The sequence below is a fragment of the Oncorhynchus keta genome, chromosome 1 (assembly GCF_023373465.1).
Source record: "Oncorhynchus keta strain PuntledgeMale-10-30-2019 chromosome 1, Oket_V2, whole genome shotgun sequence".
Taxonomy (NCBI): Eukaryota; Metazoa; Chordata; class Actinopteri; order Salmoniformes; family Salmonidae; genus Oncorhynchus; species Oncorhynchus keta.
Window position 1 is genome coordinate 8,266,706 of NC_068421.1, and position 10,844 is coordinate 8,277,549.

Consider the following 10,844-nt stretch of genomic DNA (forward strand, 5'->3'; position numbering starts at 1 on the left):
ATGCCAATCGATAGCCAGACCTTAGGAAGAGGAGGAGCCACCTAAAAACAGGGCCTCATTTCCATGCCAATCGATAGCCAGACCTTAGGAAGAGGAGGAGCCACCTAAAAACAGGGCCTCATTTCCATGCCAATCGATAGCCAGACCTTAGGAAGAGGAGGAGCCACCTAAAAACAGGGCCTCATTTCCATGCCAGTCGATAGCCAGACCTTAGGAAGAGGAGGAGCCACCTAAAAACAGGGCCTCATTTCCATGCCAATCGATAGCCAGACCTTAGGAAGAGGAGCCACCTAAAAACAGGGCCTCATTTCCATGCCAATCGATAGCCAGATGTTAGGAAGAGGAGGAGCCACCTAAAAACAGGGCCTCATTTCCATGCCAATCGATAGCCAGACCTTAGGAAGAGGAGGAGCCACCTAAAAATGTGGGCCTGAAGAGGAAAATTCCTAACTGACACTCATGTTACAACAGTCTCTTTTTTTTTATCAAGATGGAAGAGGATATTAACATCTAACCAGACACAATATTCACCAGCTAGGGAAACTAAACTTAGCGGGTGCATCCCAATAATATCTCCTCTCTCCTGAAATGTACACTTGTTCATTACTTCAAAAACCAATGTAAAAGTTTTAGACTGGTTGAGGCAGGGGCTAGCTAGAGGGAGTTTCCACTATATGTGGAATGTGTACCAGTCATTTCCTTTCAAAAATCAGAGAAGGGAACCAGTCCACTCTTAGGGAGGACGGAGCCATGGCCTGAAGCTTTAGCCTAGTCAGATTCAGCTGCTTTCAATTCTACAGTATCAGCACGATAATGAAGAGTGTATATGGTATAAATCACATTTATACCTTCTAGATATGTTGTTTCCTCTTCCTTTATAACAGAGTCCAGAGCCAACTTGCCCTCCTTTCGTCACAACCAGCCAGGCAGGCCGGCAGACCGAAAGCCAGCCAGGCAGGCCGGCACACCGAAAGCCAGGCAGGCCGGCCGGCAGACCGAAAGCCAGGCAGGCCGGCCGGCAGACCGAAAGCCAGGCAGGCCGGCCGGCAGACCGAAAGCCAGGCAGGCCGGCCGGCAGACCGAAAGCCAGGCAGGCCGGCCGGCAGACCGAAAGCCAGGCAGGCCGGCCGGCAGACCGAAAGCCAGGCAGGCCGGCCGGCAGACCGAAAGCCAGGCAGGCAGGCCGGCAGACCGAAAGCCAGGCAGGCAGGCCGGCAGACCGAAAGCCAGGCAGGCAGGCCGGCAGACCGAAAGCCAGGCAGGCAGGCCGGCAGACCGAAAGCCAGGCAGGCAGGCCGGCAGACCGAAAGCCAGGCAGGCAGGCCGGCAGACCAAAAGCCAGCCAGGCAGGCCGGCAGACCGAAAGCCAGGCAGGCAGGCCGGCCGGCAGACCGACAGACAGACAGACAGACAGGCCGGCAGACCGACAGACACAGGCCGACAGGCCGGCAGACCGACAGACACAGGCCGACAGACCCAGCTGGTCCTGACACAATAGCAGAAAAAAAGCAGGGAGGGCTGCTTGACTTGAGATGGATAATTTCACAAGGACATCCCCCCCCCTGGCCAGTGGCATGTTGTCACCTTAACTGGGCATTAGAGGGAACTGGTTGGACTATAGGTGCAAGAGGGCCGACTCTGGTCTAAAGTAGTAAACTTAAAAAAGGGGACCATTTGGGACTCAGCCAGGGAGTCAACCAAGCAGAGAACATATAGGAGTTGGACACGTTTAGATTCACTACATGGCCAAAAGACACCTGCTCGTCAAACGTCTCATTCCAAAATCATAGGCATTAATATGGAGTTGGTCCCTCATTGCTGCTATAACAGCCTCCACTCTTCTGGGAAGGCTTTCCACTAGATGTTGGAACATTGCTGTGAGGAATTGCTTCCATTCAGCCATAAGAGCATTAGTGAGGTCAGGCTGATGTTGGGTGATTAGGCCTTCAGGCTCGCAGTCGGTGTTCCAATTCATCCCAAAGGTGTTCGATGGGGTTGAGGTCAGGGTTCTGTGCAGGCCAGTCAAGTTCTTACACACAGATCTCAACAAACCATTTTGTATGGACCTCTCTTTGTACACGGGGGCATTGTCATGCTGAAAAAGGAAAGGGCCTTCTACAAACCAAACTGTTGCCACAAAGTTGGAAGCACAGAATCGTCTAGGATGTCCTTGTATGCTGTAGCGTTAAGATTTCCCTTCACTGTAATTAAGAGGCCTAGCCTGAACCATGAAAACAACTCCAGACCATTATTCCTCCTCCACCAAACTTTACATTTGGCACTATGCATTGGGGCAGGTAGTGTTCTCCTAGCATCCACCAAACCCAGATTAGTCCGTTGGACTGCCAGATGGTGATGAGTGATCGCCTTTCCACTGCGCCATAGTCTTGGCTATTGCGCATGTTGATCTTAGGCTTGTGTGAGGCTGCTCGGCCACGGAAACCCATTTCATAAAGCTCCCGACTAACAGTTATTGTGCCGATGTTCCTTCCAGATGCACTTGGTAGTGAGTGTTGCAACCGAGGACAGACCATTTTTTACTTTCTACAGGCTTTAGCACTCGGCGGTTCCGTTCTGTGAGCTTGTGTGGCCTACCACTTCCCGGCTGAGCCGTTGTTGCTCCACTTCACAATAACAGCACCAGTTGACCTGGGCAGCTCTAGCAGGGCAGACATTTTGACAAACTGACTTGTTGGAAAGTTAGACGGTGCCACGTTGAATTTAAAAAATAATAATAATTCACTGAGCTCCTCAGTCAATCTTACATCAGCTGATGTCAAAGTGCTGTACAGAAACCCAGCCTAAAACCCCAAACAGCAAGCCATGCAGGTGTAGAAGCACGGTGGCTAGGAAAAACTCCCTAGAAAAAAAGGCCAGAACCTAGGAAGAAACCTAGAGGCTCTACTGCCAATGTTTGTCTATGGAGATTGCATGGCTGTGTGCTCAGATTTTATACACCTGTCAGCAACAGGTGTGGCTGAAATAACTGAATCCACTCATGTGAAGGTCTGTCCGCATGCTGCACCTTCCCTGAGTAATAAAAGGTAGACAATACAACAACACATCACACGCAAAAAAAAAAAAAAAAGAGACCGGGGAATAATCACAGCATAGAACTGATCGACGGTCTGTGAATCACAATGCATTGGCCTACATAACAAAACCTACAAATCAGTAAAAACTCAATGGCTTGAATACATGAGAGTACAACAGACATGATATAAAACCTGCCAATGAACAGGAGGACGATGCACGGTCAGCCTGGATGCATCAGCGTGGGCAGACATCATAAGGCATATCAGTGATGTTAGCCAACTAACGGGATGAACACACAGCCGTGGGCAGGTAGCTAAGAGAAGGTATTTACCTAAACGGTGTACAAAATAAACATGATCATATCATCTGTTAGCAGCAAAAGGGGTGATATGGACTTCCCAAACCAGGAAACGAGAAGAACCAAAGACTTCTGCGTTCCAAATGGCACCCAATTTGGTGCGCTACTTCCTGGTCAATACTAGCGGTGCGCTACTTCCTGGTCAATACTAGCGGTGCGCTACTTCCTGGTCAATACCAGCGTTGCGCTACTTCCTGGTCAATACTAGCGGTGCGCTACTTCCTGGTCAATACTAGCGTTGCGCTACTTCCTGGTCAATACCAGCGTTGCGCTACTTCCTGGTCAATACCAGCGTTGCGCTACTTCCTGGTCAATACCAGCGTTGCGCTACTTCCTGGTCAATACCAGCGTTGCGCTACTTCCTGGTCAATACCAGCGTTGCGCTACTTCCTGGTCAATACCAGCGTTGCGCTACTTCCTGGTCAATACCAGCGTTGCGCTACTTCCTGGTCAATACCAGCGTTGCGCTACTTCCTGGTCAATACCAGCGTTGCGCTACTTCCTGGTCAATACCAGCGTTGCGCTACTTCCTGGTCAATACTAGCGTTGCGCTACTTCCTGGTCAATACCAGCGTTGCGCTACTTCCTGGTCAATACCAGCGTTGCGCTACTTCCTGGTCAATACCAGCGTTGCGCTACTTCCTGGTCAATACTAGCGGTGCGCTACTTCCTGGTCAATACTAGCGGTGCGCTACTTCCTGGTCAATACTAGCGGTGCGCTACTTCCTGGTCAATACTAGTGCAGGGAAGAATAGTAATACTCTGGTGGGGGTTTATATTTGTCAATAATTTACATTGGAAACTTTTTTTTTTTTTTTTTTGCATATCCCAACTCTCCCTGAGACGCAGCCAGGCCCTGCCATTATCAATCACCCCCTGCAGCCGCGGAAGCAGAGTAGCACAGAGCTCAGACAGACAGCCACAGGAAAACAACTGAGGGTGCATCCTAAAAAGGTCAGTGCTTGACATGAGCCGACTTGAGCCGGAGCTGGGCCTACAATTCACATTTTTGGGGAACTGCGTACCCGGCTCTACATAACAAAGTGGCCTATCACCGGCCCGGATTCACACACAGCGTCAAAGGTTAAACAAAGCCAGATCTGCACTGAATAGCAGAGTGGGCATTCACGTCCTGATTCCACTTCGTTCTACTTTAGTTGTCACAAGTCTGTGAATCCGGTGTACGAGGAGACTGTTCCAGTTTGAGAATCCGGTCTGTGAATCCAGTGTACGAGGAGACTGTTCCAGTTTGAGAATCCGGTCTGTGAATCCAGTGTACGAGGAGACTGTTCCAGTTTGAGAATCCGGTCTGTGAATCCAGTGTACGAGGAGACTGTTCCAGTTTGAGAATCCGGTCTGTGAATCCAGTGTACGAGGAGACTGTTCCAGTTTGAGAATCCGGTCTGTGAATCCAGTGTACGAGGAGACTGTTCCAGTTTGAGAATCCGGTCTGTGAATCCAGTGTACGAGGAGACTGTTCCAGTTTGAGAATCCGGTCTGTGAATCCAGTGTACGAGGAGACTGTTCCAGTTTGAGAATCCGGTCTGTGAATCCACCGAGGAGACTGTTCCAGTTTGAGAATCCGGTCTGTGAATCCAGTGTACGAGGAGACTGTTCCAGTTTGAGAAGCCGGTCTGTGAAAACGAGGAGACTGTTCCAGTTTGAGAATCCGGTCTGTGAATCCTAAAAACGAGGAGACTGTTCCAGTTTGAGAATCCGGTCTGTGAATCCAGGTGCCTAGGAGACTGTTCCATTTTGAGGGCTCTGAATCCAGTGTACGAGGAAGTTCCAGTTTGAGAATCACGGTCTGTGAATCCAGTGTACGAGGAGACTGTTCCAGTTTGAGAATCCGGTCTGTGAATCCAGTGTACGAGGAGACTGTTCCAGTTTGAGAATCCGGTCTGTGAATCCAGTGCCAGGAGACTGTTCCTGAGAATCCGGTCTGTGAATCCAGTGTACAGGAGACTGTTCCAGTTTGAGAATCCTGATGAATCCAGTGTCGAGGAGACTGTTTTTGAGAATCCGGTCTGTGAATCCAGTGTACGAGGAGACTGTTCCAGTTTGAGAATCCGGTCTGTGAATCCAGTGTACGAGGAGACTGTTCCAGTTTGAGAATCCGGTCTGTGAATCCAGTGTACGAGGAGACTGTTCCAGTTTGAGAATCCGGTCTGTGAATCCAGTGTACGAGGAGACTGTTCCAGTTTGAGAATCCGGTCTGTGAATCCAGTGTACGAGGAGACTGTTCCAGTTTGAGAATCCGGTCTGTGAATCCAGTGTACGAGGAGACTGTTCCAGTTTGAGAATCCGGTCTGTGAATCCAGTGTACGAGGAGACTGTTCCAGTTTGAGAATCCGGTCTGTGAATCCAGTGTACGAGGAGACTGTTCCAGTTTGAGAATCCGGTCTGTGAATCCAGTGTACGAGGAGACTGTTCCAGTTTGAGAATCCGGTCTGTGAATCCAGTGTACGAGGAGACTGTTCCAGTTTGAGAATCCGGTCTGTGAATCCAGTGTACGAGGAGACTGTTCCAGTTTGAGAATCCGGTCTGTGAATCCAGTGTACGAGGAGACTGTTCCAGTTTGAAAAGGTGCAGATTGAGAAAACGCAAGCCTGAATGTTATCAAATGAGGTTGTTAAAATGAGAGTTCTTACAGTCATGAAATCCTTGGAAAAAATCCTGGAATCTTTTTATAATTGTGTTATAAAATATATGATCAAAGGGGGGACGCTAGACTGTATAGCCAATTGAAAACGTAGCTCGTAATCTCGCTCGTTAACTCTTTCGCTATAAGCATTAATGTCACTGCTGTCTTGTTTCCAGCGGCCCTGTTGAGAAATACATTACACAGCGCAGTGGGAAAGCTGACATTCCTCTCTATTAAAACAGTAGTCTGACACGGTCATTTCATCACCAATGCAACAGGTTTTTATTCTAATAGACTAATAACTATCATGCTGTGCATAGATCTCCCCTGAAATATTTAATAGTTTAGACATATAAAAAAAAGGTGATAAACATGTCGTCCTACTACTTTGTTTTTGAAGTAATCTACCTTATCCATTTATATCCCAGATTCATTGAATGAGAGAATAAATTGTATATTGAAAGTATTTGGTTGTAACGTTGCGATATTTTATATGAAAGGGTGGCCAACCGTCCCCCCCCCCCCCCCGTCCCCCCCCCCCCGTCCCCCGTCTAACACAACACATCTGTTGCTCAACAGGACCTTGATAAAAATGGACACACCCATCTCTCTCCAGATGGAGGGTTGACCACATGGGTTTTATACAGTTGCCTAACAGTGTTGTTATTCTACTTTGAGGGAGGTTAAGTGCCTTGATCAAGGGCACAACGGCAGGAGATAGTAGGCTACATGGGGTCAGAGACTAGCAGCAATACCACATTTAACCAGACTGTTCCCCCCCCCCATGTAATGCTATTTCGACTGCATTTACACAGGGAGACTAATTCTGATATTTGTTGTTTCACTAATTGGTCCTTTGACCAATCAGATAACCTCTGGAAAAAGATTCTGTGAAAAGATCTGATGTGATTGGTCAAAAGCATAATTAGTGGAAAACAATATCAGAATTGGGCAGCTTGACTAACTAAACAGCCATAGAGATGTCATCAATTATTGGTCTTGGATATTTGGTTAAAAGTCATGGAAAAGTCATACATTTCCATTAGACAAAATGTGAATAAACCCCTTAACAGTGAATAATCAGAGGTATCTTATAGCATAACGTAATTTGGGAATTTCTGTGAACAAAGTCTAATGGACCGTGGGCGGGCTGTGGCCACCGAGTCACAAGAATATGAATAAACACATATGAACCACTTTCTACCAGCATCTCCATCACTATAACAGCCAGGGGGTTCAAAACATGATGTAATATTACTAATATATATTCTATACCAGACAAAGACATAGGATGATGGTATGGCTATGTATCTATCTATCTATTTCTGTCTTTGGCTATTGCCAATAAAGAAAACACCGAAGGAGCCTTGATGCATAAATAACTTGTCTGTCACCACAATTAATTTCCAACATGACACAAAGAAGTGCTAAGTCTTTGTCAACAGCTGTAGGAATAGTTTGCAATGAGAAATACATAAATACATTTTTATTTTTTGTAAAGTGTTAGACCCTTTCCCCTTCAGTTGTGGTTTACTGCAAGTAGCTGATGGCAAAACATCTGGGAGGTTGACCCACCTCATGGCTTGGGTTGCCGAGATTCATCATATTGTCTTGATTAATTAAGCTACGTAATAAATCCCAGAAGACCAAGTGGAGGAGGCTTCCTTTTGGAACACGTTTACACATTATGACGTTTGCATAATTCCGTCCAATATTTCCTATGCTGTGCTGACCAGTAGGTATTCCACATCAATAGTCTACAGACAGGATATCATCTGATGTGGAAATATCAATAAGGTGACGTGAATTTAACTACGGTAGCGATGTCAGTTTTCTGTCGATAAAAAAAAAACTCATAGGAGATGCCAATATCAACAACGTGTGTTGTTTTAGTTGTGCGCACATCAAGTTACTGTTGATTTCAACGTAGAAAAAACAGCATTACTGATAGGCTGCAGAAGAAGAAAAAAATAATGTATCTGGTTAAAACACGCGAACATAACTGCCAATACGGAGACACAACACTCGATTAATTTAGTTGTCTATTTGAAAATGGGCTTTTGACCGATCATGATTATTGTTGTACCAAGATGCATGATACATGTTCTGTCTTCATACACCGGGTGGCATGTGCCAAAAACATTCTACAACGATACCAAGCTTTCAGCGCATTTCACAGATTCACTAACTATTAAAACATGTCGGAGCTAAAAAGGGACATTGACGGGCGGCTTTTCTTTAAGACCTCCGAATGGGTAATGCTCAAAATGAGTCGTGGTTAACCTACTAGGTAGAGAGGTAGACAGTCGCGGTTAGCGCCGCTGAAGCTGGAAGAGAAGTGGGAAAAGAGAAGGAAGGGCATTGCTATGCTGCTACACTGTCGGAATCTTTCACTTGATACAATATAACCACCCACCTAATGTAGCGGATCCAGCGCCGGAGACAGTTGATCAAGCTGCTGATCTAATAGTTGAACGTCGCTGGTACATTACTTCCGTTCTATTTGCTCGCTGTTGTTCCACTGATCCGACGCACGATAATACTTGGTACTGCTTTCTCTTCAGTTGTATCGGTGCAAACGCGTATCCCCTGCTTTACGAGACCGTGGTGTAATCATTCGTCCACACAGTTGTAAACAGTTGCGTTTTTACAACGAAAACGAGAGTTTCTATTGGACTAATTCAGTTAGGTCCTTCCTCGTTTTCGTTCAGTTTGCTTCCGTTTAAGAAACATTTAGCAACAAAATTAGGATAATGAATGGTGCCCTGTAATTGAAAGCCGGTTTGCGATTGGACCACCTGCAGAAGACAAATCATAATGTCTCATGGCAGAGGGTTGGTTGAAAGCTTTGAAGGGCGGGATTAGAATCTACCAATGTTTTTAAAGAGACAGGAACTACATTTCAAATATTTGCGCAACAGCTCACAGCAAAATATTGGAGCTTTGTAAAGCACTGTAAAATATTGTAGCGTTATAAAAGCTAACAGTATTTTGATAAATACACATTTCATAATTGATTTACTCTTCCAATGAAGAGTACTTTGTATCTGTCAGTCTCATCAGCTCGGGGTGGCAAGGTAGCCTAGTGGTTAGGTTGGACTAGTAACCGGAAGGTTGCAAGTTCAAACCCCCGAGCTGACAAGGTACAAGTCTGTTATTCTTCCCGAGAACTGTTCCCTGGTAGGCTGTCATTAAAAATAAGAATGTGTTCTTAACTGACTTGCCCAGTTAAATAAAGGTCAAAACAATTATAGGCTACAGATGTCCACACATTTTCTTCCTGGCAAATAAGCACGTTTGCATATTCACACAATATAATCTGAGATCATTTTGAGTTTTAATCCATTTGGACATTTTAATCAAGTGAATTAAATAGGTAATCGACCACAGTATATTATAATAGGATAAATCTCAACACAGTTGATTGATTTACCAGGTTTACGTGTCCAGTTCAAATCGAATCAAATCACGTTTTATTGGTCACATGGTTAGCAGATGTTAATGCGAGTGTAGCGAAATGCTTGTGCTTCTAGTTCCGACTATGCAGTAATATCTAACAAGTAATCTAACAAATTCACAACAACTACCTAATACACACAAACACACACACACATGTAAAGGGTGAATAAGAATCTGTACATATAAATATATGGATGAGCGATGGCCGAACGTCATAGGAAAGATGCAGTAGATGGTGTAGAATACACTATATACATGTAGGATATGTGAACCTTATTAAAGTGCGTTATTTAAAGTGACTAGTGATACGTGATACGTTTATTTAAGTGGCCAGAGATTTGAGTCTGTCTGTTGGCAGCAGCCTCTCTAGTTGTACATGCCCTTTAGGTTTTGTTTCTCTCTATCTGAAAAACATGGATATAAAAACAGTAGTAGGAGATTGGTGGCACCTCAGCATCCCAGAGTTGCCTCTTCACTGTTGACATTGAGACTGGTATTTTGCGGGTACTATTTAATGAAGCTGCCAGTTGAGGACTTGTGAGGCATCTGTTTATCAAACTAGACACTCTAATGTACTTGTCCTCTTGCTCCGTTGTGCCCCGGGGCCTTCCACTCCTCTTTCTATTCTGGTTAGGGCCAGTTTGCTCTGTTCTGTGAAGGGAGTAGTACACAGCGTTGTACGAGATCTTCAGATTCTTAGAAATTTCACACATGGGAATAGCCTACATTTCTCAGAACAAGAATAGACTGACGAGTTTCAGAAGAAAGTCCTTTGTTTCTAGCCATTTTGAGCCTGTAATCAAACCCACAAATGCTGATGCTCCAGATACTCAACTAGTCTAAAGAAGACCAGTTTTATTGCTTCCTTAATCAGAACAACAGTTTTCAGCTGTGCTAACAACATTGCAAAGGGGTTTTCTAATGATCAATTAGCCTTTTAAAATGATAAACTTGGATTAGCTAACACAACGTGCCATTGGAACACAGGAGTGATGGTTGCTGATAATGGGCCTCTGTACGCCTATGTAGATATTCCATTAAACATCAGCCATTTACAGCTACAATAGGCATTTACAACATTAACAACGTCTACACTGTATTTCTGATCAATTTTATGTTATTTTAATGGACAAAAAATGTGCTTTTCTTTCAAAAACAAGGACATTTCTAAGTGACCCCAAACTTTTGAACGCTAGTGTACATATTGCTAAAGCTTACGTTGGAGATTTACAATATTAACATAATTAATAATAATAATCAATATTGTCAACAGGACAACAGTAACAACAATAATCAAGGGTATAAGTAACCATACATTGAACAATAAGCATAGAGGACATTTACAGG

At 45.0% G+C, this 10,844-nt stretch overlaps 1 protein-coding gene and 1 long non-coding RNA gene across 50 annotated transcripts in view; one reads left to right on the top strand and one right to left on the bottom strand.

Moving 5' to 3' along the window:
- Nucleotides 1–8,787, bottom strand: part of tpst1 (tyrosylprotein sulfotransferase 1) — a 123,082-nt gene extending 114,295 nt beyond the window's left edge. For all 49 annotated transcript variants that reach the window (XM_052487007.1, XM_052486958.1, XM_052486801.1 and 46 more), the window contains exon 1: nucleotides 8,455–8,787. The gene's annotated coding sequence lies outside the window, so the exon portion shown is untranslated. The remainder of the gene's footprint in view (nucleotides 1–8,454) is intronic.
- Nucleotides 8,788–9,670: 883 nt separating this feature from the next.
- LOC127930751 (uncharacterized) overlaps nucleotides 9,671–10,844 on the top strand; it is a 2,177-nt gene continuing 1,003 nt past the window's right edge. The window contains exon 1 of the long non-coding RNA XR_008139363.1: nucleotides 9,671–10,844. This exon is cut by the window's right edge and continues 496 nt beyond it. This is a non-coding gene — a long non-coding RNA (uncharacterized LOC127930751).